At 45.9% G+C, this 21481-nt stretch overlaps 1 protein-coding gene across 2 annotated transcripts in view; it reads left to right on the forward strand.

The window, feature by feature from the left end:
• Positions 1 to 21481, forward strand: part of LOC130478010 (glypican-5-like) — a 525642-nt gene that overhangs the window by 315159 nt on the left and 189002 nt on the right. The gene's annotated exons all lie outside the window — the stretch shown is intronic.

Below are 21481 nucleotides of genomic sequence, written 5' to 3' on the forward strand. Positions count from 1 at the left end.
GGACCCCCAACTGAAGAGGCCCACAATTAATATTTTAAGAACTTATTAATTTAAAATTATTAATTAATCTGATAAAACAGATTTTAACCCCCATTCAGAGGGCAGATGGCCACTCCTGAGACCATGGCAGAGGGAAAGGGGTTGGACTAGGCACAGGGGCAGCACCACACTTCTGAATTGTTCCACTCCAAGTCCTACAGATTGCATTGGATTTAAAATGGTTCAGTGGCCTGGAAAAAGTGTTTGGATTTCAAAACAGCTCATGATAACGAAGGCAGAGCCGGATTAAAACCTGTAGTGCTTAAGAAAATAGCATGTAAAGTTTTTTTGAAGATAATTTTTAATTTTTGCAACTGAAATGAAAAGATGTCCTGTCAGTAGGCGTGCCAGAAACATGATGAATGTGTGCTTGCTTGAGTGATTCACTTGAGCTCTATAGGTTGTGTGTGGCTGTCTACACAGAACTTCAGCCAGTCAGTGCAGAATATATTGTGATTCCGTAATACTATTGCTGCAATGCACCGTTTTGTAAGTCACAGAGATGGTGTCAATCCAGATTATTCAGAGCTACCTACCGTGCTTAACAGCCATCGATTTTCATTTAACTTAAGCATATTTTTGTGTCCAGTTTGAAAGCATGTTGATAACGGCATCTATTGAGTTGGTAATGACAGAGTCGCGTTTCCTTCCTAATCATTCACCATTAGAGAATATGGTAATAGGTGACTTTTGGATGTAATATTGATTGTGCTGATTAGTGTGGAAAGAAATTATGTACATTGTATGTGCTCATGGTTCAAATTACCTTATCGTTCTTCTGTCTCTGGGATTTAATGGGGTGGCTTATAGGGGTCCTCCAGGACAACAAAGAGAATGGCTAGTTTTATGATCCTAAGAACATTTCAGATTTCCCTTTGTCAAGCCTCAGTTCCCTGTGTTATATGGCAAACATTTTTCAAACTCGATTTTTCAAAATAATTTTGTGAAATGGCCTGGGGGTATTCAACAGAAAAAGTCAAAATTTATTTTGGGCAAGTCACTGAGTGTGCCTCATGTAGCTTGTTGCTTCTTGAAAATGATAAGAACAGCATCTTCTGATCACCGGACAGAAATTCCCCTCATGGGCCTGGTTCCTACAAACTGCAAGCACGAGGCACTTGAGAAGGCCGACCTTCCCTGCCTTCCCCTTCCCCCACGAATCCCCAAAAGCCAACACTGCAAGTAAGGGAACTCTCATGGATAAAGTGTCATGCATTACAGGGAAAATTAGATTACATGCCTATGGAAGGGGATGATTTCTTAACCAATGTCCCTTCCTCAATGTAACCCCTCCCATGTAGGGTTGCCAACCTCCAGGTGGTGGCTGGAGATCTCCCGCTATTACAATTGATCAGTTCACTTGGAGAAAATGGCTGCTTTGACAGGTGGATTCTATGGCATTGTATCCCATTGAAGTCCCTCCCCTCCTCAAACCCCACCCTGCTCAGGCTCCACCCCTGAAATCTCCAGGTATTTCCCAACCTGGAGCTAGCAACCCTGCTCCAATGCCACACGGCATTTTGCCTGTGAGGGTTCTCTAACCCCAACATCTACTTTTGGGGAGTTACATTGGGCTACTGAGGGAAGCAAAAGGTGGGGAAAATCCACCGCCATGAGTTGGACTCAAGCCAGAGTATCATCTAAATCATCTAGTGTACATCACATTACACCCTCATAAGTGGCTCTCACTCTCTCTTTTTTTTTTGGGGGGGGTGACTTTCTGTTGACCTTTAGGAGAAAAGGATCCTTAAGTGAAGTCCAGCCTCTAAAAGACTGAGATTTGTAAAATGTAATTGATTGCATGGATTAAACAGAATACTTATTTTTGCCTTAAAATGATTTGTTGTTAAGTAATATTAATTACTTTGATCATAATTTTAGTGAGTATTTCTTCAAATATAAAAGCATCAGCAAAATTGTTACATTTCTCTTTTAAGCTTTCAAATAAAACATCAAACATACATAGCAGTTTTCTTGGGTTTTTCATCTCAGAGTAGGATTAATTCAGGAATAAAAACTGCCACTCAGAAGTTAATTAAAACATAATTTTATAGGATTGTTCATGGGGAATGTGTATACTTTGAATATCCCATGTATATTGGAATATATTCCCTGTCCTTCGGTATAATATGTGTAGGAGTTCATGGAATATATGCAAGCATAGCACATATTTTGAAGCTCAATTACGAAAGCAAAACAACATTGGTATTTACTGGGTGAGGGAAAACCTCATTTGATAGTGACACATAACTCTGGTTGGATAGTACATGTCTTCCTACTTTTATAAATATTTTTAAAGGACAACAGTTGCTGTACCTTTGTATTAGCACACAATTCCTAATCACTTGTAGCAAATAATCTCCATGATTTTTTTTCATTCTTCTGAAAGCGTTTCTTCCATAATCCTTCCGTAATCCAAATCCCAGTAGTGGGAAATTCAAACTTCCTGGAAAAAGAACTACGCTGTAAATCAAGTGCTTATATGTGTAGCACGTTACAGTTGTCAGTTAACACTGGGAATTAATCCAATGAATAATTTGATGGTAGCAATGGTTCTGTTCATGGATGGCCTGGTTCTGTTCTCCTGATTTTGTCCCCAGACACAATTGTGAAAGGAGTAAGCTTTGAAAAGGGAACCTGTCTGGGTGGTGACAACCTTTTTTTCATCCAATTTCCTTCATTTTTATCAAGACCCAGTATAAGTACATTCCTTCCTTTGTGTTCCGCACAAGGCTCTTTAAAGCAGGGGTATACAACTCAAACACCTCGTCATGTCATTTATCTCAGTTTGAAATAGGGTTGCCAACCTCCAGGTACTAGCTGGAGATCTCCTGCTACTACAACTGATCTCCAGCCGATATAAATCAGTTCACCTGGAGAAAATGGCCGCTTTGGCAATTGCACTCTATGGCATTGAAGTCCCTTCCCTCCCCAAACCCCGTCCTCCTCAGGCTCCACCCGAAAAACCTCCCACTGGTGGTGAAGAGGACCTGGCAACCCTAGTTTGAATGGAGAGGCAGAACAATGGGCTTTTCCGCATCCTCATTTTCCTCTCTCCTAAATTCTTGTTTCTGTGTCGGTTTCACATGTGTTTTGCTCCCTCTAGTGGTCAATGTGATATTACACTGGTTTATGTATGGCATATCTTCCTGCAAATTTAAACTGGTATGATATTGAATTGACCACTAGAGAGGGAGAAACATGTGTGGAATGGGGGGAGGAAAACCCTTGGAAAAACAGGAACGTAACAAGTAAGGAAAATGAGAATGAAGAAAAGCCCAATGCCTCTCAACACTTCCTCCAAGCTGAAGTGCATGGTTCTGATTCCCCCCTCCCCCCACCCTGGGGGACAGGACATTTTATATGTAAGACCCTGGGACACAGCAGACAAATATCCTTTACTGGAAGGATGAGAGAGTTGGAATGTTGATTGTCAGTTGTTCAAAGGGCTGAGATATAGCATTCTGACCTTTCCCATGGAAAATTTCACCTTAGCATCCTGAGGGAGGGGAAACCTCTCACTTAGGGTTGCCAACTCTGGCTTGGGAATTCCTGGAGATTTGGGGCTGGAGCCTGGGGAAGGTGGAGTATGTGGAGGAAAGGGAGCTCAGCATGGAAGAAATGCCATAGAGTCCATCCCCAGAGTTGTTATTTTCTCCAGAGGAACTGATCTTGGTAGTCTAGAAATCAGCTGTAATTCCAGGAGATCTCCAGGCCCCACCTGGAGTTGGCAACCCTAATCTCACTACATCCCAAAGATATAGCATGGCTAAGAATTCTGGATCTATTCCAGATACTTCAATGTGCTCAAGTATTTGGATGGAACAAAATTATTTTCAGATAATGAGAGACGCTGTCCTTCAGTGTTACTCCTCCGAAGATGCCTGCCACGGCTGTGGGCGAAACATCAGGAAAGAAAATACCAAGACCACCATTACACAGCCCGGTTAACCTACCTACAAGAACCAATGAACTCTGACAGTGAAAGCCTTCGACAATATTTTCAGATAGTTTAATACAAACCATTGAACAGTTGGGCATGGGTTAATATAAAACTAAAGGAAAACTCAAACTATGTTAGTAAGACTAGTACTTACACCCCCATCTTAATATTCTTCCATGAAAGTAAATGCCATTGATCTTGGTAGAACTTTTTAGCAGAGCCCTGCACAACCTATCAAGTGAAAATCAGGTCAGTAGTTACATATATTGGTTCCCAATAAGTTTTGTAAGCCTCCTGATTTGGTGGATACATATTGTAGAGGCCTGAATTAGGATTTATGTGGTATCGTCTGTGACCCAACCAGATTCCTAGCTAAACTGAATGAGCTCTGGCAGTAGAGAGCTTTGGTCTGGATGTGACTTCAGAGTAGGGCTGTCAAAAAAAAAATTCGGTACAGTTCGGATTCGGCCGAATTTGACCCTTGTGGGGTCGGTACGTGCCGAAGTCCGAACTCCCCCGCTTCGGATCCCAGGTAATTCGGGGGGATCCGGAGTTCGGGGGAAAATTCGGCCGAAGCGCGCCTTCAGGGATTCCCTGAAAGCGCGCGGGGGCCCTTTAAACTGATCTGAGCCTCCCAGCTGGGAGGCGCAGATCAGTTTAAAGGGCAGCCCGCCCCCCTTCAGCGGGCTCCGCTGAAGGGGGGCGGGCTGCCCTTTAAACTCATCTGAGCCTCCCAGCTGGGAGGCGCAGATGAGTTTCAAGGACAGCCGCGCCTCTCCAGCGGGCTCCGCTGGAGAAGCGCGGCTGTCATTGAAACTCATCTGCGCCTCCCGGCCGGGAGGCACAGATGAGTTTCAATGACAGCCCGCCTCCCTTCAGCGGGCTACCCTGAAGGGGGGCGGGCTGTCATTGAAACTCATCTGCGCCTCCCGGGCGGGAGGCGCAGATGAGTTTCAATGACAGCCCGCCTCCCTTCTGCGGGCTACCCTGAAGGGGGGGCTGTCATTGAAACTCATCTGCGCCTCCCGGGCGGGAGGCGCAGATGAGTTTCAATGACAGCCCGCCTCCCTTCAGCGGGCTACCCTGAAGGGGGGGGCTGTCATTTAAACTCATCTGTGCCTCCCGGGCGGGAGGCGCAGATGAGTTTCAATGACAGCCCGCCTCCCTTCAGCGGGCTACCCTGAAGGGGGGCGGGCTGTCATTGAAACTCATCTGCGCCTCCCGCCCGGGAGGCACAGATGAGTTTCAATGACAGCCCGCCTCCCTTCAGGGGAGCTCGCTGAAGGGAGGCGGGCTGCCCTTTAAACTGATCTGAGCCTCCCAGCTGGGAGGCGCAGATCAGTTTAAAGGGCAGCCCGCGCCTTTCAGCGGGCTCCCCTGAAGGGGGGGCCGAATTGGCCGAATTTATTCGCGAACTCCCGAAATCGCTGAATTCAGCCCCTCCGGTTGCCCGCCAGATTTGAGTTCGGATCCGTCCGAACTGAAAATCACCGAATCAGGGGAAATTCGGTTGATTTTCAGTTCGGACCGAACCGAATTAACAGCCCTACTTCAGAGTCCTTATAGCTGAAAACTTACTGGAACTCCAGGGCTGGGTGACATATCCCATCTTTACCTCAGTTGATCACAGTGGGAGCTAGCTGGTGTGGCAGAAGGAAAGGGCAAGAACAGTAATAGTAGAGAGAAAAGGGACAAAGAGCTGAAGAGCTGGCATCCATCCTCTGCCTCTCAGGAAACTTCAGTATTCCAACACTAACTGCCTTCAATCTCTAAAGACACTTGTTGGCCACATATCCCAGAGGTCATGCCAGGCAACTATAAGGAGGGTTGGAAGAGGAGAAATGGAGAGAGCATGGCATCTGCACCGCTACATCACTTCTTGGGAAAACCTGAAAGTGACGTAGGGTAACTCTATGAATCACCATAAACTCTAAGGTAAACCCATAGTGATGTAGGGTAGCTCTGGTTTTCAGCAGTTCCTAGAGCAATCCTACATCAGTATGGTTTACCATAAATTTTTCGGCAATTCCTAGGGCTACCCTATGCCACTTCCATGTTTTCCCCAGAAGTGATGGCGCAGACAATGTCACCTTTTTAAAAAGAAATTTCTTCCCTTGCCACATGGAGAGGTGCCAGGTAACTAAGGCTACCTTGGTAGGAGGCCTGGCAGCCCTAATACTCACTTAACTGCCTTGGCTAGTAACAGTTGCCTGACTAACCAAACAAGATCACATCTTTGGTTCTCCACTTCTGTACTGTAATGGCAAACCGTGAAACAAAAACAGTCATACAAACAGTAGAAAAGAGCAAGAGTACAGCAGCACTTCAAAGACTAACACTTCTGGCAGGGTATGAGCTTTCATGAGTCACAGCTCACTTCTTCAGATGTATACTTCAGATATTCATACAAACAGGGAAATCCTTGCTTTGCAATGCAAAAAAAAGGGTAAACACTGCTGGCCTTAATAAATACCCATTGACCACAGCTCCCTTTAGGGCTGTCGATTCGGTTCGGCCCAAACTGAAAAACAGCCGAATTTCCCCTGATTCGGCGGTTTTTAGTTTGGGACGAACTGAACTCAAAAATGGCAGGAAACCAGGGGAGCTGAATTCAGTGAGTTCGGGAGTTCACGAATAAATTCCGCAAATTCAGGGCGTCAGTAAGCAGCATAACCGTCAGTAAGCAGCATTATCCTCCCCCGGCCAATTGGTGGCCAAGCTGGGTCTTCTTCTGGCCAATCAGTCAGGATTGAGTACTGGAGGAATCAGCTGCTGCGCGGCCGGCCGGGGAGAGAGAGTGAGAGAAATCCTCATGGGGGGTGCTTGTGCACATCTGCTCCTTTCCGTGGCTGCAGGGGGCGCATTTTGGGGGGTAGAGACCCCAAACTTTCAGCAGAGCTTCAGACGAGCCTTCTTAAGAGACCCCCCAAGTTTTATAAACATTGGGTCGGGGTCCTGAGATATGGGCTCCACCCCTTTTCCCTCCCCCTTTTCCATTTCCATGGCTGCAGGGGGCGCTTTTTTGGGGGTGCAGCCCCCAAACTTTCAGCATAGCTTCAGACGAGCCTTCTTAAGAAACCCCCCAAGTTTTGTAAAGATGGGTTCAGTGGGGGCAGAAATATGGGCTCCCCCCTTTTCTCTTTCCGTGGCTGCAGGGGGTGCATTTTTGGGGGTGCAGCCCCCAAACATTCAGCATAGCTTCAGACGAGCCTTCGTAAGAGACCCCCCACGTTTTGTAAACATTGGGTCAGGGGGTCCCGAGATATGGGCTTTTCCCTTTTCCCTATTGGGATGAATGGATCACCTGATACTGTATGCATCTCCAGAGTGGCAAAACCTTCCGTGCTTAAATGGAATCATATTGGATTACCCAGTCCTCCCAGCCCCTCCTGATGGAACAGAAGACAGCCACAGTAAGACCCCTTTGGGGGCTTTAATCTATAATTTTTCTCCTGTGTGTGTGTGGGGGGGGGGAAGCAGAGTCTGTGTGTGTGTGGGGAGGGAGCAGTTTCTGTGGGTGGGGGGGGAAGCCAAAGGGGGCTTTCGCCTGTTCTGCCTGGGGTGTGTGTGCCCCCTCGAGTCTCTCTCTCCCTGGTTTGAGGGGGGGCTTCAGTTGTGTGTACTCAGGTTTTCCCTCATTCATAAGATCGGTTAGGTCTATTTTGATGCTTGGTTTTCAAATGGTTTTCAAACTGGTTTTCAAATGGTTACTTAAAGAATGCATTTGCCTGGTCCCAGGTCTGATGTAAAAGGGGAAATTCCACCCCTCCTGCTCATTATGCATAGCTAGCTGCCTCTGTCCCTTTCCATGGTTTGCAAACTCCCAGGTGTCAGGTGTTGCTTTGCATGGTTGCAAACGTGTTGCTTTGCAGTTGTGGGTGTTGCTTTGCAGTTCTGTTGCTTTGCAGTGTTGCTTTGCAGTTCTGTTGCTTTGCAAACTTCTTAGCACCTGCCCCACCCTTGCTCTCAGCTGTTTGTCGGGGCTGGGAGCTTTGTGCGTGGGCGGCAAGCTCTGCTCAGAGATGCAGATTACGGGTGGGGGGACCCCTTTCGGGGCCCATATCTCAGCCCCCCCCCTGACCCAATCTGTACAAAACTTGGGGGGTCTTGCAAGAAGGGTACTTTGAAGCTCCGCTGAAAGTTTGGGACCTCTACCCCCAAAATTGCCCCCCCTGGAGCCGCGGAAAGGCGCGGTTGTGTTTTTAATGGCTTTATTCGGCCGAATTTTTTTCCTGAACTTTGAATTCGCGCCGAATTGAACGGACCCGAAGCGGGGGAGTTCAGACTTCGGCATATCCTGAATCCAGACGGGCCGAATTCGGCCGAATCCAAACTATACCGAATTATTATTTTTTTCAACAGCCCAAGCTCCCTTATCCTTCTGTTCATGGAAAAAACACATTCATAACTGTATACAATTATACTCTGTCACTCTTCTGGGTTTTTTTTAGTACATATGCACACTTCAGTTGGAAAAATAAACATCTTTCACAGTTAATTCAGCAGCGTGAGAACACAAAATCCTTAATAATGAATTACACTAGAAAGGTGTTGAGAGAAATAGTAAAGTGATGGTAATTTTTGTTATCTGTAAAAACGGTGTGCTTATGGAAACCAGATTAATTTGCTCCTCTTTATTTACTTAAAATTATATTTTATCATTAGAAAAAAAATGTTCTTGGAGTAGTTTGTATAGTTTTAAAACAACAATGAAAAATGTCAGAAAACTTTAAAAAAAACGGATACTAAAAAGCAAGAGAAGCAGGCAGAAATCTAAGTTAATAGCTCCTAAAACCACAGCAGAATGTCATCCTTAATATAAGTAATAAAATACAACTGTAAGTCTAATCTTGACATTTTGAAAATACCTCCATTCTCACTTTTAAAAGGCCAAATATGTGAATTTTCAGAGATATGAACAAAGTTCAACAAGAGAAGCGGATTATTTAAACGCTTGAATAATAGTGTGTCTCAGATAGCTTGCAGGTTAAATAAGAAATAGATGTAAAGTTCTTTTTAGGACTGTGGCGGAGGAAGCTGTGCAATGATATCAATATTTTAATGGGAACAGCAACTGTTGATTTTACGAGTGGCTTCTAAAATGCAGATACTGCAGAACAATTTTGGTAATTCTATTTACTGAACCATATAGTGATAACAGACACACAGATTTTGTCAACATGTACATTCTCAGGATATTTTCCTAATTTTCAGCCATACTCGGAGACTAATAGAGCAATCCTATACTTGACCAGGGATAGGATTACTATTCAGTCCTGCTGGGCTGCCTATCATAGGTGAATCTAAACTGGCATAACACTACCTTTATGCTGGTAGTATCTACCATCACTGGAATGCTCATACAGCAAAAGCTTTGTTATTCAGCATTCATGGGAATAAGGTTGTTGGTTAATCAAAAGTGCTGAATACTCAAGCTTATCGCTCAGTCCTTCCCCTTACCCAGAGGAATCTGCAGTGATGGAGCCCAGTCAGTTGGGAAAGGCATGGTTACAGCCCCCATGCCTGATGGGCTCCATCCCATTCTCTCCAAGCCACAGAGGTATCCTACAAAGCAGACTGAGAAGCAGGCCAGTTGCCTGGGAGACCTCTGGAAGAGTTGCCTCTTGAGAACTCAAGGCAGACTGATGGAGAAAGAGGCACCCAAGGATGACACCAGAAGCCCAGCAGTGGCTGGAGGCATCAAGCTGGCCAGTTGAAGATGCAAAAGTCTCGTTTGTGCACCCTCCCCCCAATACAGGTGGCTGAGAAGGAAGAGCTTGCTGTCTGGGTGATACTTGTTTACTGAGCATTCTGGATAATCAAGTGCCAGATAACAAAGCTTTTACTGTACCAGCAGTACACAACCTGTGTGACAATTAGGTAAAGTTGATAAAGTTGAGGATGTGATGGGGATTGGCAGAAGTTAGTCAGAATCCTGTGCTCATTCAGGGATCAGTGCCAACCTTAGTGGCATCCTTTCAAACTTTAAGTACTCTTATTGGAATTGAGAGTCTCAGAACACTTCCAACTCACATTCTCAGCCACAACAGAGAATTTTATTCCTGTCAATCACAATACACCACCAGCAACACTTAAGATCTTGAATGGAACAGAAGCTTCACATATAAAGATGTACATCATGGGGCTACATCATACTGCCTCCATGTCTAGGAGCATACAAGTAGGACTTGGGTGATGGGGATTATGGTGACGGGACATTTGGCATAAAGAAAGCCTGTTGCACAAACAAACATTGAGCATCTAGGTAGAACAAAAATAAATGAAAGGCAGATGGATAGCATTTCATGCCTCAACTTAACAAGATCTTGTCTCAAGATTCCACATACAAGCATTCAGCAGGACCCTAAAATCCACTTCTTCAACTGGGGCAATAAGAACAAGCCATCCTATACACTTAAGTCAAGGAGCAGGCTCACTAGCAAGTGGAAGATAGTGCTTCAAAGAAGCTGTGTGACAATCCTTTCCCAAGCACCCCAGGAACAAAGATGCCTGTGAAAAACACTCGAACACCCCTGCTGTAGACAGTGGGTAAAAACGCATGGTCGTTTAGCCTCCTTTATTCCCTGTTTCAGCCAGCCTGGCTGAGTCAGGGAATAAAGCAACCATGCGTTTTTGACCAGTGTCTCCCAGTTCCCCTTGCAGTCCCCACTTACTACTCTGATCATTTCTCACTGTACAGGGGGGAACCACTGCCTCATCATCTCTCAGAGGCCGTGCAGTTTTCAAAATGAGTTTTGGAGATCTGGAACCAACTGCCAGCACCCCTTGTTACTCATCCTTCACTGTTTCTGTAATGGGGCACAGACACCATGGGGGAGGCAGTGGATTCACCACCACCACCTACTGGAGCTGTGACTTCTACATCATGGCCTTGCCATTCGCTCTGGATCATTTAAGCTCAACAGAAAAATGCCATGCTGATCTGGTTATTTATTTAACACCCAGGGGCATTTTTCACGGTAGATTTTGCTTCTGTTTTGCCGCGGACTAAAAAAAAACATGATTTAAATGTTTTTTTCATGGCCGCGATTTATCCCTGTCAATCTCGATGTAGTTTTGGTTTTTCATGGGAACAAAGCATGCTGTACTTGACAACGGTTTGGTCTGTCCCTTTTGCAGGAGGCCTCCCCTTCCAACAGGCTCAGTCTTTATGCCTGAACTGAGCTCCACCCCAACTCCGCCCAGCAGATTACCTCGTGCGGTTCACCAGCCCCAGCGCAAAAAACAAGCACCAGTCCCTCTGATCTCCTCCATTTTTCTTCCACCCTCGCTCTGTTCTGCTTTTGGAACAGTCAGATTCCAAATTACGGGGGAGGGGCAAGGCAGCGCTTTCCTCAAAGCCTCCCTCTATTTGCTATAGGTGTGGAACCCATTGCCCTTTAATGATAGACAGGATTGGGGGGGGCAGGAATTGCATCCATGTGCCCAGAGAAGTGTTTAGCTGAAAGTGGGAATGGCGGGGGGGGGGGGAGAAGGCCCCTGGCTTGCGCGCCAGCCATGATCCGGCCACAGTGCATCGAGAGAGAGGAGGGAGATAAGAGCAGGCTGGCCACCCCTCTTCAGAAGAGTGATGGGAGGGAGTATTGCCTTGGGTTTTCCGCTCTCAGGATGCACATTTTTCCCATCCGAATTCTCAAAAATCCCCCCTCCCCGCTGGGGTAGAGGGGCATGGCAGGGGGGAGAGGAAAGAAGGCCCCTGGCTTGCGCACCGGCCATGATCCGGCCACAGTGCATCGAGAGAGAGGAGGGAGACCCAGAGCAGGCTGGCCGCCCCTCTTCAGAAGAGTGATGGGAGGGAGTTTTGCCTTGGGTTTTCCGCTCTCAGGATGCACATTTTTCCCATCCAATTTCTCAAAAATCCAACCTCCCTGCTGGGGTAGAGGGGCATGGCTGGGGGGGAGAGGAAAGAAGGCCCCTGGCTTGCACGCCGGCCATGATCCGGCCACAGTGCATTGAGAGAGAGGAGGGAGATAAGAGCAGGCTGGCCGCCCCTCTTCAGAAGAGTGATGGGAGGGAGTTTTGCCTTGGGTTTTCCACTCTCAGGATGCACATTTTTCCCATCCGAATTCTCAAAAATCCCCCCTTCCCGCTGGGGTAGAGGGGCATGGCGGGGGGGGGAGAGGAAAGAAGGCCCCTGGCTTGCACGCCGGCCATGATCCGGCCACAGTGCACCGAGAGAGAGGAGGGAGACCCAGAGCAGGCTGGCTGCCCCTCTTCAGAAGAGTGATGGGAGGGAGTTTTGCCTTGGGTTTTCCGCTCTCAGGATGCACATTTTTCCCATCCGATTTCTCAAAAATCCCCCCTCCCCGCTGGGGTAGAGGGGCCAACAGCCCCTTCCCTTGAACATCCCCCCCACGGGTCCAGCTACCCTAGACCGAGCTGCCACCACCACCACCCCCAGTGCGCGAGGAGCACATGGCGTGGCCCCGCCGGTCTCCCCCTGGAGCCATCTGTCCGACATCCCCCTGGGCTTGGAGGTGTGGGCCCAGCTCCAAGGCCCATCCCGGGCGAGGGGTGGGGAAGGCGTGCCGCCTGCCCGCCCGCCAGCCTCCGGGATGGAGGGAGAGAAGTGCCAGGACTCTAGGCAGGCAGGCAGGCAGGCAGCAAAAGGGGCGGTATTCTTGTCCGAGCGCGAAACTCCCCCAGCCAATCACTGTTCTTGGGGGAGGAGAAAGGAGACGTCACGGGAAGGGACAGTGAAACAAAAGCAAACATTTTTTCATGGGCATCTGAGCAACAAAACGCGCTTCTACTGGAAAGTACGGCTCAGAAGTGGTTTGGTTTGCCGCTGACATAACGCGGCTTTTACACCTCTATCAGGGAAAAGCCGGATCTGCAGTGAATAACTAAAATTTGACTCCGACGCAAATCAGAGTCGAAACAGCAGCAAATCTCCATGAAAAATTCCCTCCAGTGGCTGGACTGAATTAAGTAGAAGAGGAGGGGAATGGGTATGATGGGAAAATAAGTGGCAGCCCATCTGGGAATCATCTGAATGATGGTGGTATTGTAGAATGGAATGCAGGCATTCTGGTGTACTTTGAGTATCCTGATTGTGGTTATTTAGCCTTACCCCTCTTAACATGGTCATCTCGCTACTCCATACATATGTGGCTGTTCTCAACCCTTTTCCCTTGGCTTGTAGTCTAGATTCATAATATCAAGCACATTATGTATGCTAAGCTTTTCCACTCAAAGCTCCACCTAGTGTAGTACTGGAATACATTGCCGGACCCTTGTAGGGAATATGATACTGCCTAGGCCTTTGAGGAGCCAGAGGGATCTCCTCATGATCGTTCTTGTGGCTGTGTGGTTATGGACTTGTTTCCTGGAAGAGGGCATAAATTAGATTAGAATTACTACAGCCAAGTTTTATAATTGATCCCACTTTTTAGCACTTTACCCTGGTTTGAAAGTGCCCCACCCTCAGGTTTTCTTCTTTAGGAACACTGCAAGCCCATGTCCTATGAACAGAACTAGCTTGCTGCCAGACATACGCAACTATAGATGAAGGGTGCAGGCTGCTCCTGGCCCGGGGGAAGGCACGCTGGAGGCGGCAGTGGCGCCCCCCCGGCATGCAGGAGGATGCGCAGGCTGCTCCTGGCCCGGGGGAAGGCATGCTGGAGGTGGCAGCGGCGCCCCTCGGCACGCAGGAGGCTGTGCAGGCCGCTCCTGGCCCGGGGGAAGGCACGCTGGAGGCGGCGGTGGCGCCCCCCCGGCGCGCAGGAGGCTGCGCAGGCCGCTCCTGGCCCGGGGGAAGGTGCGCTGGAGGCGGTGGCGGCCTCCCTGGCGTGCAGGAGGCTGCGCAGGCCACTCCTGGCCCGGGGGAAGGCGCGCTGGAGGTGGCAGCAGCGCCCCCCCGGCACGCAGGAGGCTGCGCAGGCTGCTCCTGGCCCGGGGGAAGGCGCGCTGGAGGTGGTGGCGGCGGCGGTAAGTTTCCCCCCTCCCTCCACCTACCGTATTGACCCACGTATAAGCCGAGTTGGGATTTTTCAGCCCTTTTTTTGGGCTGAAAAACTCGGCCTATACGCGAGTATATTTGGTAAATGGAAAAGCCACATGCATCTGAATGTGTGCTTCCAAATCTACTGAAAGTCACAGGTACAACATGGGGGGGGGGGTTCTTTGACAATCTTAACAGCCCATTCCTGAGGGGGAGGGCTGTGCCGGTGTCTGGTGCAGCACAGCCACACTGCTTCCAAAGGAGGTTTTACCCCCACACACACACTGAAGGCAAAACTGTGCCCTTACTTTCAAGCCATGTAGAACTACTCGATAGGGTTCCAAGGGGCTACACCCCCTCAAAAAGTGGTGTAAGTGCAAGTAAGGGCAAAGGGGGCATTCCTGGGCTGAAAGGGCTTAGGAGGCTACCTAAACGCGGCTCCTCCCCTGGACCGGACTGGGAACGCTCCTGGATTGCCCCTGGGAGGACAGTACATGGCATCTGGGTCCCCTCACTGGTGTCTGTGGCACAGGCACCAGAGGAGGGGGCCCGAACTCCAGCTCATCCCCTTCCTGGCCTCCTAAGGACTTTCATCCTTTCAGGTCAGGAGTGGGCTGCTAGGATGCTGCTTTCCTGACAGTCCTCAGAAGACATCCTGAATTTATTTCACAGAGTTTTGAAATCCTGTGTTCATTGGTCATAACAAATATTGCCTCTCCTGTTCAGAACACAATGAACATTCAACCAGCGCTCCCAAATACTCTGTGACACAATTGTTTACGCAAAAAACAAAAACAAAATTCAAATCACTAGTTGGCAAAGTATAGCAAGAAGAGTGAAGGTAAAATTCATGGGGGTTTAGTTTGGGGGGTTTGGGGGCAACCGGTGCAGAGATAATTATTTTGAACCCTGTTCTTTCTGTGCTTCAAACCTCCATTTACTCTTACAAAATTGAAGCAAGGTTGTTTAAAGTTGTCCTTGCCTTCATTTCTTTGTTAATTACTGTGAAATGTGTAATTTGTGCCTTTCCCTTCCCAAATGGTATCCAATGAAAGTTGTAGTCATACTAACCAAAGGGATTATTTTCATTGACAGGATGAACATATCTGATTTGTACCCACGGATATAATATGTATTAGAAGAGAGTTATTACATAATGAATCATGTAGTGAGTCTATACATGAAAAGCATCATAAAAGAAGTGTTTGTGTGTGGATGAAATACCCAACAACGCTTATTTTATATGAAATGCTCTCAAAAATTCTATGCAAATTTGAAAGCATTCTATGAACATTATGAATATTTTATTTCTCTGTGTAAGATTTAACAGCAAAGCTGCAAATAATTAACAGACAGAGAAAGGGGGGCCAGGATTGTACCCACTGTCCCTGACCTCCATGTGCTGATTGAGTTCTCTTCATGAACCATGTGCACATACATGCTGCATCTTGTAAGCACATGTTGCAGTGCATCAGTTTGCATACAAAGAGTCTATATGCATACGGGTCTCTATGCAGAAGTTCAGACGAATATACAAAGATGGACATGGAAAGAATGGATCAGATCCTGACCTTCCCCCTCTCCATGAATTTAATTAATAATTTAATATGGCCCATGTCATTCTATAAAGAGTGACCAAAATGGGTAGTGGCAATCTAGATAAAGAGATGCATCTCACAAATTTTGTAATAGGTGCCTTTGTCATTAAATCTGAAAGAAAGGGAATGGCAGGAATACATGCGTATTGCTTTTCTCTGAAATCTGTCTGAATGCTATATGGCTGACTGTTAATTTAACAGCTGGTCTGAACTGTATTTAGTGCATGCACCTTCTAGTGCAATCAGTGGGATTTCATGTACCTGAGAACTACAGATGTTCTGTTTAGGAAAATATAGGAACTTCAGATATAATTAAACCAATGAATGCTAATGTGCTTCAAAGTTAAAAACAGCAGGAAGATTTTACCCAAGACACAGATCATGGAAAATACTGCCTCAATTAATACAGATATAACATTTTTAAACACCAATCTGAATATCTATGTAAATTTTACATGTCTTATTATTATGGCTCACAAATATATAACCCTAAAAGGCCTGTTTATTATTCATGTGCTATATCTCTCAATACATGGGTGTCATTTCTCTTGCAAGTACTTTCAAGAATTATTTTCCCAGATGGGCCATTGTATTGGTTTTATTTTTTTCATTAGGGAAAATTAATCTTAATAAATCAGAATGGTATATTGAGTCGTAGTAACAACAGGCACCAAATTAGAAAAGAGTGCTATTGTTTTAGCAACTCTGTAAGTTGAATGAATGAATGAATGAAACCTTTAATGGCATAAGTAATATTACAATTGTTACAGAAAGTACATAAAATATGCAGTCATTAAGAAAAAAAATAGGCCAGAAAGTAACTCTGTAAGTTGTGGGGAAAGGTTTTTCAAAGAAAGGACACAGTTAAAAATGGTTTTATCAATAGGAAAAGGTTTATTGCTCCTGGTATAGCTTTAAATCATACAGTCATTCCTAAAGTGAAGGAAGAAGGCTGATAATCATCTGGAGGAGGGTTGTGCAAAAAATATATATGGGGGGGGTAAATTTTGGGTTTGGGTTTATTTGGCCCAGTTTTTTATATATATATATAAATCTGGAATAAGCCAAATACCCATACTGGTAAATATCAGCATTTGGCTTATTTTCGGGTTTCCTGAAAAATTCGGACCCATTATAGTCTATGAAACTTTGCAATGTTTCTTTATCAAGGAGGGAGCGACCCCTTTGGGACCCCATAAAATTGGTCCCCTGACCCAATCTACACCAAACTTTGGGATTCATGCAAAGACAATCCCTTCAAGCTATGCTGCAAATTTGGGGGCTCCACCTCCAAAATTTGGGGGCTCCACCTCCAAAAAGGAGATTTGAAAAAAATCCCCATAGACTACAGTGGCCCTATTTCACATGGGAATTGACAAGCCAACTTTCCCATGATTGGTTTCAATGGGCCCATGCAAAGCAATGGGAGGACAGGTCTAAGTTCCATTTGAAAACTGGAGAGCACAGGCCAATGCCTTCCTCCCAAAGAACTCACGCAAGCCCTACACAACCAGATACCAACCTAATCCAGCAATACAACAAACCACATAAAGCCTAACGAAGCCGATTCTTTACAAGAACCCTAACACACAACAATAAAATCAAAAGTGGGGGCAATTTTTCCATCCCATTGAAGCAGGGTCTCCCCCCCCCACCAAAAAAATCAAATCACTTCCCTCAAACTAGCAAACCTAGGGTTGCCAGGTCCCTCTTCATCACTGGTGGTAGGTTTTTGGGGCAGAGCCTGAGGAGGGCAGGGTTTGGGGAGAAGAGGGACTTCAATACCTTAGAGTCCAATTGCCAGCCATTTTCTCCAGGTGAACTGATCTCTATCAGTTGTAATAGCAGGAGATCTCCAGCTAGTACCTGGAGGTTGGCAACCCTAAGCAATCCCCCCAACCAACAGGCCAAGGCTTGCTGGCTTCTAGCAAAATTTAGAAAATAAGCCCCGAATACAACAACTTGTTTAAAAGGAAAACGATGTTATCTCAAACCCTTAGATGTCTTCTCCTCCAGGCAGCAGACAGGAAGGAATCCTATCCAAACAGTAGGTAGTAATACAGCAGGTCAGGATGAGGCACCATGTAGGGCTGTTGAAAAAAAAATTCGGAAAAGTTTGACTTCGGCAAAATTTGGCCCATTTACATTCGGGAAGTGCCGAACTTCGGCATGAGATCCAGAGTTCAGGGGAAAATTCGCCCCCCCCCACGGGCCTTCAGAGGGCTTCCCTGAAGGCACGCGGGGGGCTGTTTAAACAGATCTGCGCCTCCCAGCAGATCTGTTTAAAGGACCCCCCGCGTGCCTTCAGGGAAGCCTCGTGAAGGCGCGCGGGGGGGGAACCCCGAATCTGCTGAATTTATTCACCGAACACCCTGAAGTCAGCGAATTCGGCTCCCCCGTTTCCTGCCTTTTTTGAGTTCAGCTCATCCTGAACTAAAAACCGCCGAATCGGGGGAAATTCTGCTATTTTTCGGTTCGGGATGAACCGAATAGACAGCCCTAGCACTAGGTTCCGGGAATGTAGAGGGAGAATCAGGCAGCAGGAGCTAAAGCCATGTTTTGCCACCAAACTCTCTTAAACTTTTGAGGAATGGCCTAGTCTGGGAACCAGATCTGCTTTTATAGACTTTGGCCAAGCACAGAAAAGTTTGAAAATAATTCCAGCCAAAAAAACACCCTCTGTGATTGGTCAAAGAACACTGTTCCTCCTTACCTGGGTACCTATTGGCCAATGAGAATCCTGGCCCTCCTCCCTCCCCCTATTTAGGTTGTCCTCTGTTGCAAAAATCAAGGTAGGCTGCACCAGCTGGCTTTGCCGCCATGCAAATTGCATGGCTGCCATTGGCCACATGGGAAGCTCCAGTGAGCCTTCCTATTGGCCACTCCAAGATGCCTGCTGCCCTGGAAACCAGCCAGGGGGCAGGAATATGAAGAAAGGAGATAGCTCTCCTTTAAGCATAACAAGGGCCACAAAAGACTCTGCAGAAGGCGACTAGCCGAAGCCCAGGAAGTGCCGGTTGGCTTCAGGCTGCTTCCCAGGTTTTGGAGTTCAGTAAACCAAAATCCGAACGAAGCTGAAACAGCTAATTTCGGGTTTATTTGGGTTTATTGATATGCACAACCCTAATCTGGAGCCTTCCCAGTGGCCTGGGGTTAGGGTTGCCAAGTCTGGGTTGGGAAATACCTGGAGATTTTGGGGTAGAGCCTGAGGAGGGTGGGGTTTGGGGAAGAGAGGGTCTTCAATGGGGTATAATTCCATAGAGTTCATCTTCCAAAGCAGCCATATTCTCCAGGTGAACTGATCTCTGTCACGTGGAGATCAGTTATAATAGCGGGAGATCTTCAGCCACCTCCTGGAGGTTCAAGCAACTTGAGAAGAAAAGGACCAAATTAAGAGCCAAATTTACAATTGCTCAGGTAAAGCCTGAGAATGAATGAGTTCAACAAGTTTTACAAAGAAGGGACCTTATTTTCCAATCATGTGAACAGTGGGCCAATCCACTGGATTGTGGAGCAGAATAAAACCTTCTGTTTCTTGCTAAATCCACTAATTTAGCTTTTGCGATAGGGGCACCTTGTATGCCATGCCAAGAACACTTGGCACAGCCCACAGATTGTGCTCTACACCTTTTGTGATTGTTTAGCATAAAATTGGCCCTAATACTTTGGCCACTCAGCCATTCTTGAAGAAATATTCTAAATGTAATTGTATTATACAAAGACTGGAAGCTGTGAAGTAGTTTGGTTCCATTTATATTCATGTAATAAATCATGTATTCTTTTTTTTTTAAGGGGAAAAAATGACTCTGATGGAAGTGCAAGGAAAGGTCAGAAAGCTCCCTGGCTTCATAATGCAGTCTCTAAAGGAGAAAATAAGGTCGTAAGAGCAGGTATCATAGGAGTAATTGATCAGCTTGCTTCTACCAGAGTTCCATGTCTCATCTTTTGATTTTTAAAGGCCCTGATTGGAAGAAGAGATACAGGAAGATTGTGCCTGGAATTATTTTTAAGAAGGATTCATTCTTAAGAGATAGAAATATAGATGGGAATTTAAGAAATTTTTGCCTCACTTCTCTATAAAGCTATATTTGAGGCAGCTTCCACCAAGAAGTATAATAATTAAAAACCAATGAAATAATATGAAGTGTACAGTTAATAAATTAAAACTAGTAATCACATCAGATTATACATTTGTAAATATCCTAAAAAACAGCATTAAAATAAACATTAAAACCTTACCACATAATTATTAAAAGAGAGCATAGTTATTAAAAACTAAAGTGTAGCGGGTATAAACGTCCAGAGAGAGAGAAAATGTCTTTTCCTGGCTTTTAAAATAATATACATTTGGCACCAGATGAACCTCTTTGAGAAACAAATTCCAAAGTATGGGAGCCACCACTGAAAAGGATTTGTTCTGGTCCACACGGACCTAGCTTTTGAATATGGAGGCACACAGAGCAGAGACCTGCTTCAGTTCGTGGACAGGTACATACCAGAGAAGGTAACATTCATGTATCCTGCTCCCAAGCCCAATCCAACGTTGGGCTTATAAAACCAGCAGTATATAATCTCAGTCATTTCTACCTGCTAGCAGAGCAGCTACTGCATTTTGAGCCAAATCAACTGTTCCAAAAGTCATCATAGGGGAGTCCCATGAAAAATAGCTTGAACTAGTCTCACATGTATGTGATCAGCACTTGGATTACTTTGGTCAAATCCTGTGTCTCAAGGTAAGGTTGCATTTGGCAAACTAATTAAAGCTGTTTGAAGAGCTACTTCCAACAGAGTGAATATGAATCTCATCTACAGCTCCAGATTGAAAAATTCCCCAAAGTGTAAACCTAAATAGGAATATAACCCCATTCAGAATGCCACAAACTGTGGTTTAGTTGTTGTCTACCAGTTATACCTCAAGTTTTATCTGGACAACTTTAGTTTACATCCAGTTCTTTAGTTCCTCCAGAGACCAGTTCAGGTCTCTCCCTACTCAGCTGACAGAGAAATGTAAAGTTGGCAGTCATCTCCATATTGATAATCTGAAAAAGGAAGTACGATAATTGCCTTCACTATTCTATTTAAATAAGGTTATTCATGACAGAGAGAGGAGAAGCAGATCTACAGCACTTTTACCAGCATAGGGAGTCTTTGAGTATCCAAGATGGATGTTTATTATTGGGATCCCGGGTAGTTATACCATCCAGGAATCACTCTGCAGTGCTATGGTTGCTACATGAAGCACATCCCAGCATAGTACACATGACGGGGCTAGCACGAAACTATGTGTGGTGGCATAGTACACATGAAGCATAGTACACATGAAGGGGCTAGCACGAAACTATGTGTCGTGGCCTGGGATAGATCAACAGATTGAGGCAGTGGTGTGACAGTGTGGTGCGTGCCAATCCAGCCGTCATATCTCTCCCAGAACACTTTTGCACCCATGGGAATGGGCCACAACGACCCTGGGCAAGACTTCACATTGACTATGCAGGTCCATTTATGACTAAAATGTTCTTATTGATAACAGATGCATATCCCAAGTGGATTGAGGTGCACATAATATCTACAGCTGAAACCACTATTGATAAACTCTGACTTACTTTTCTAATTTGGGGTTGCTTGGGAAAAATAAAAGGAAGATTGGTGGATAGCTGAGGAGAGGCTGAGTCAGGGAAAGGGGGGAATCTGTGGGGGCTTTCAGGGAAGGGAAAAAGGAAATAGTGGAGGAGGGGGAAATGAGATGCCTCCTCCTACAAGTCTTTGTGGGCTCCTGCTTGTTTGTTAATAATTTTCATAAAAAATGATTAGAAACAGCTGTGAGAAGTGATAAAGTGCCATTTTAGATTATCTAAATTACTGTTGTTTATACACATGACTGCTCTGACAGTAAAAGAAAGGTTCAAGGAGTGGTATCAAGCACTATGAAGGTGAAGG

This window comes from Euleptes europaea, chromosome 5, assembly GCF_029931775.1.
Source record: "Euleptes europaea isolate rEulEur1 chromosome 5, rEulEur1.hap1, whole genome shotgun sequence".
Classification (NCBI taxonomy): domain Eukaryota; kingdom Metazoa; phylum Chordata; class Lepidosauria; order Squamata; family Sphaerodactylidae; genus Euleptes; species Euleptes europaea.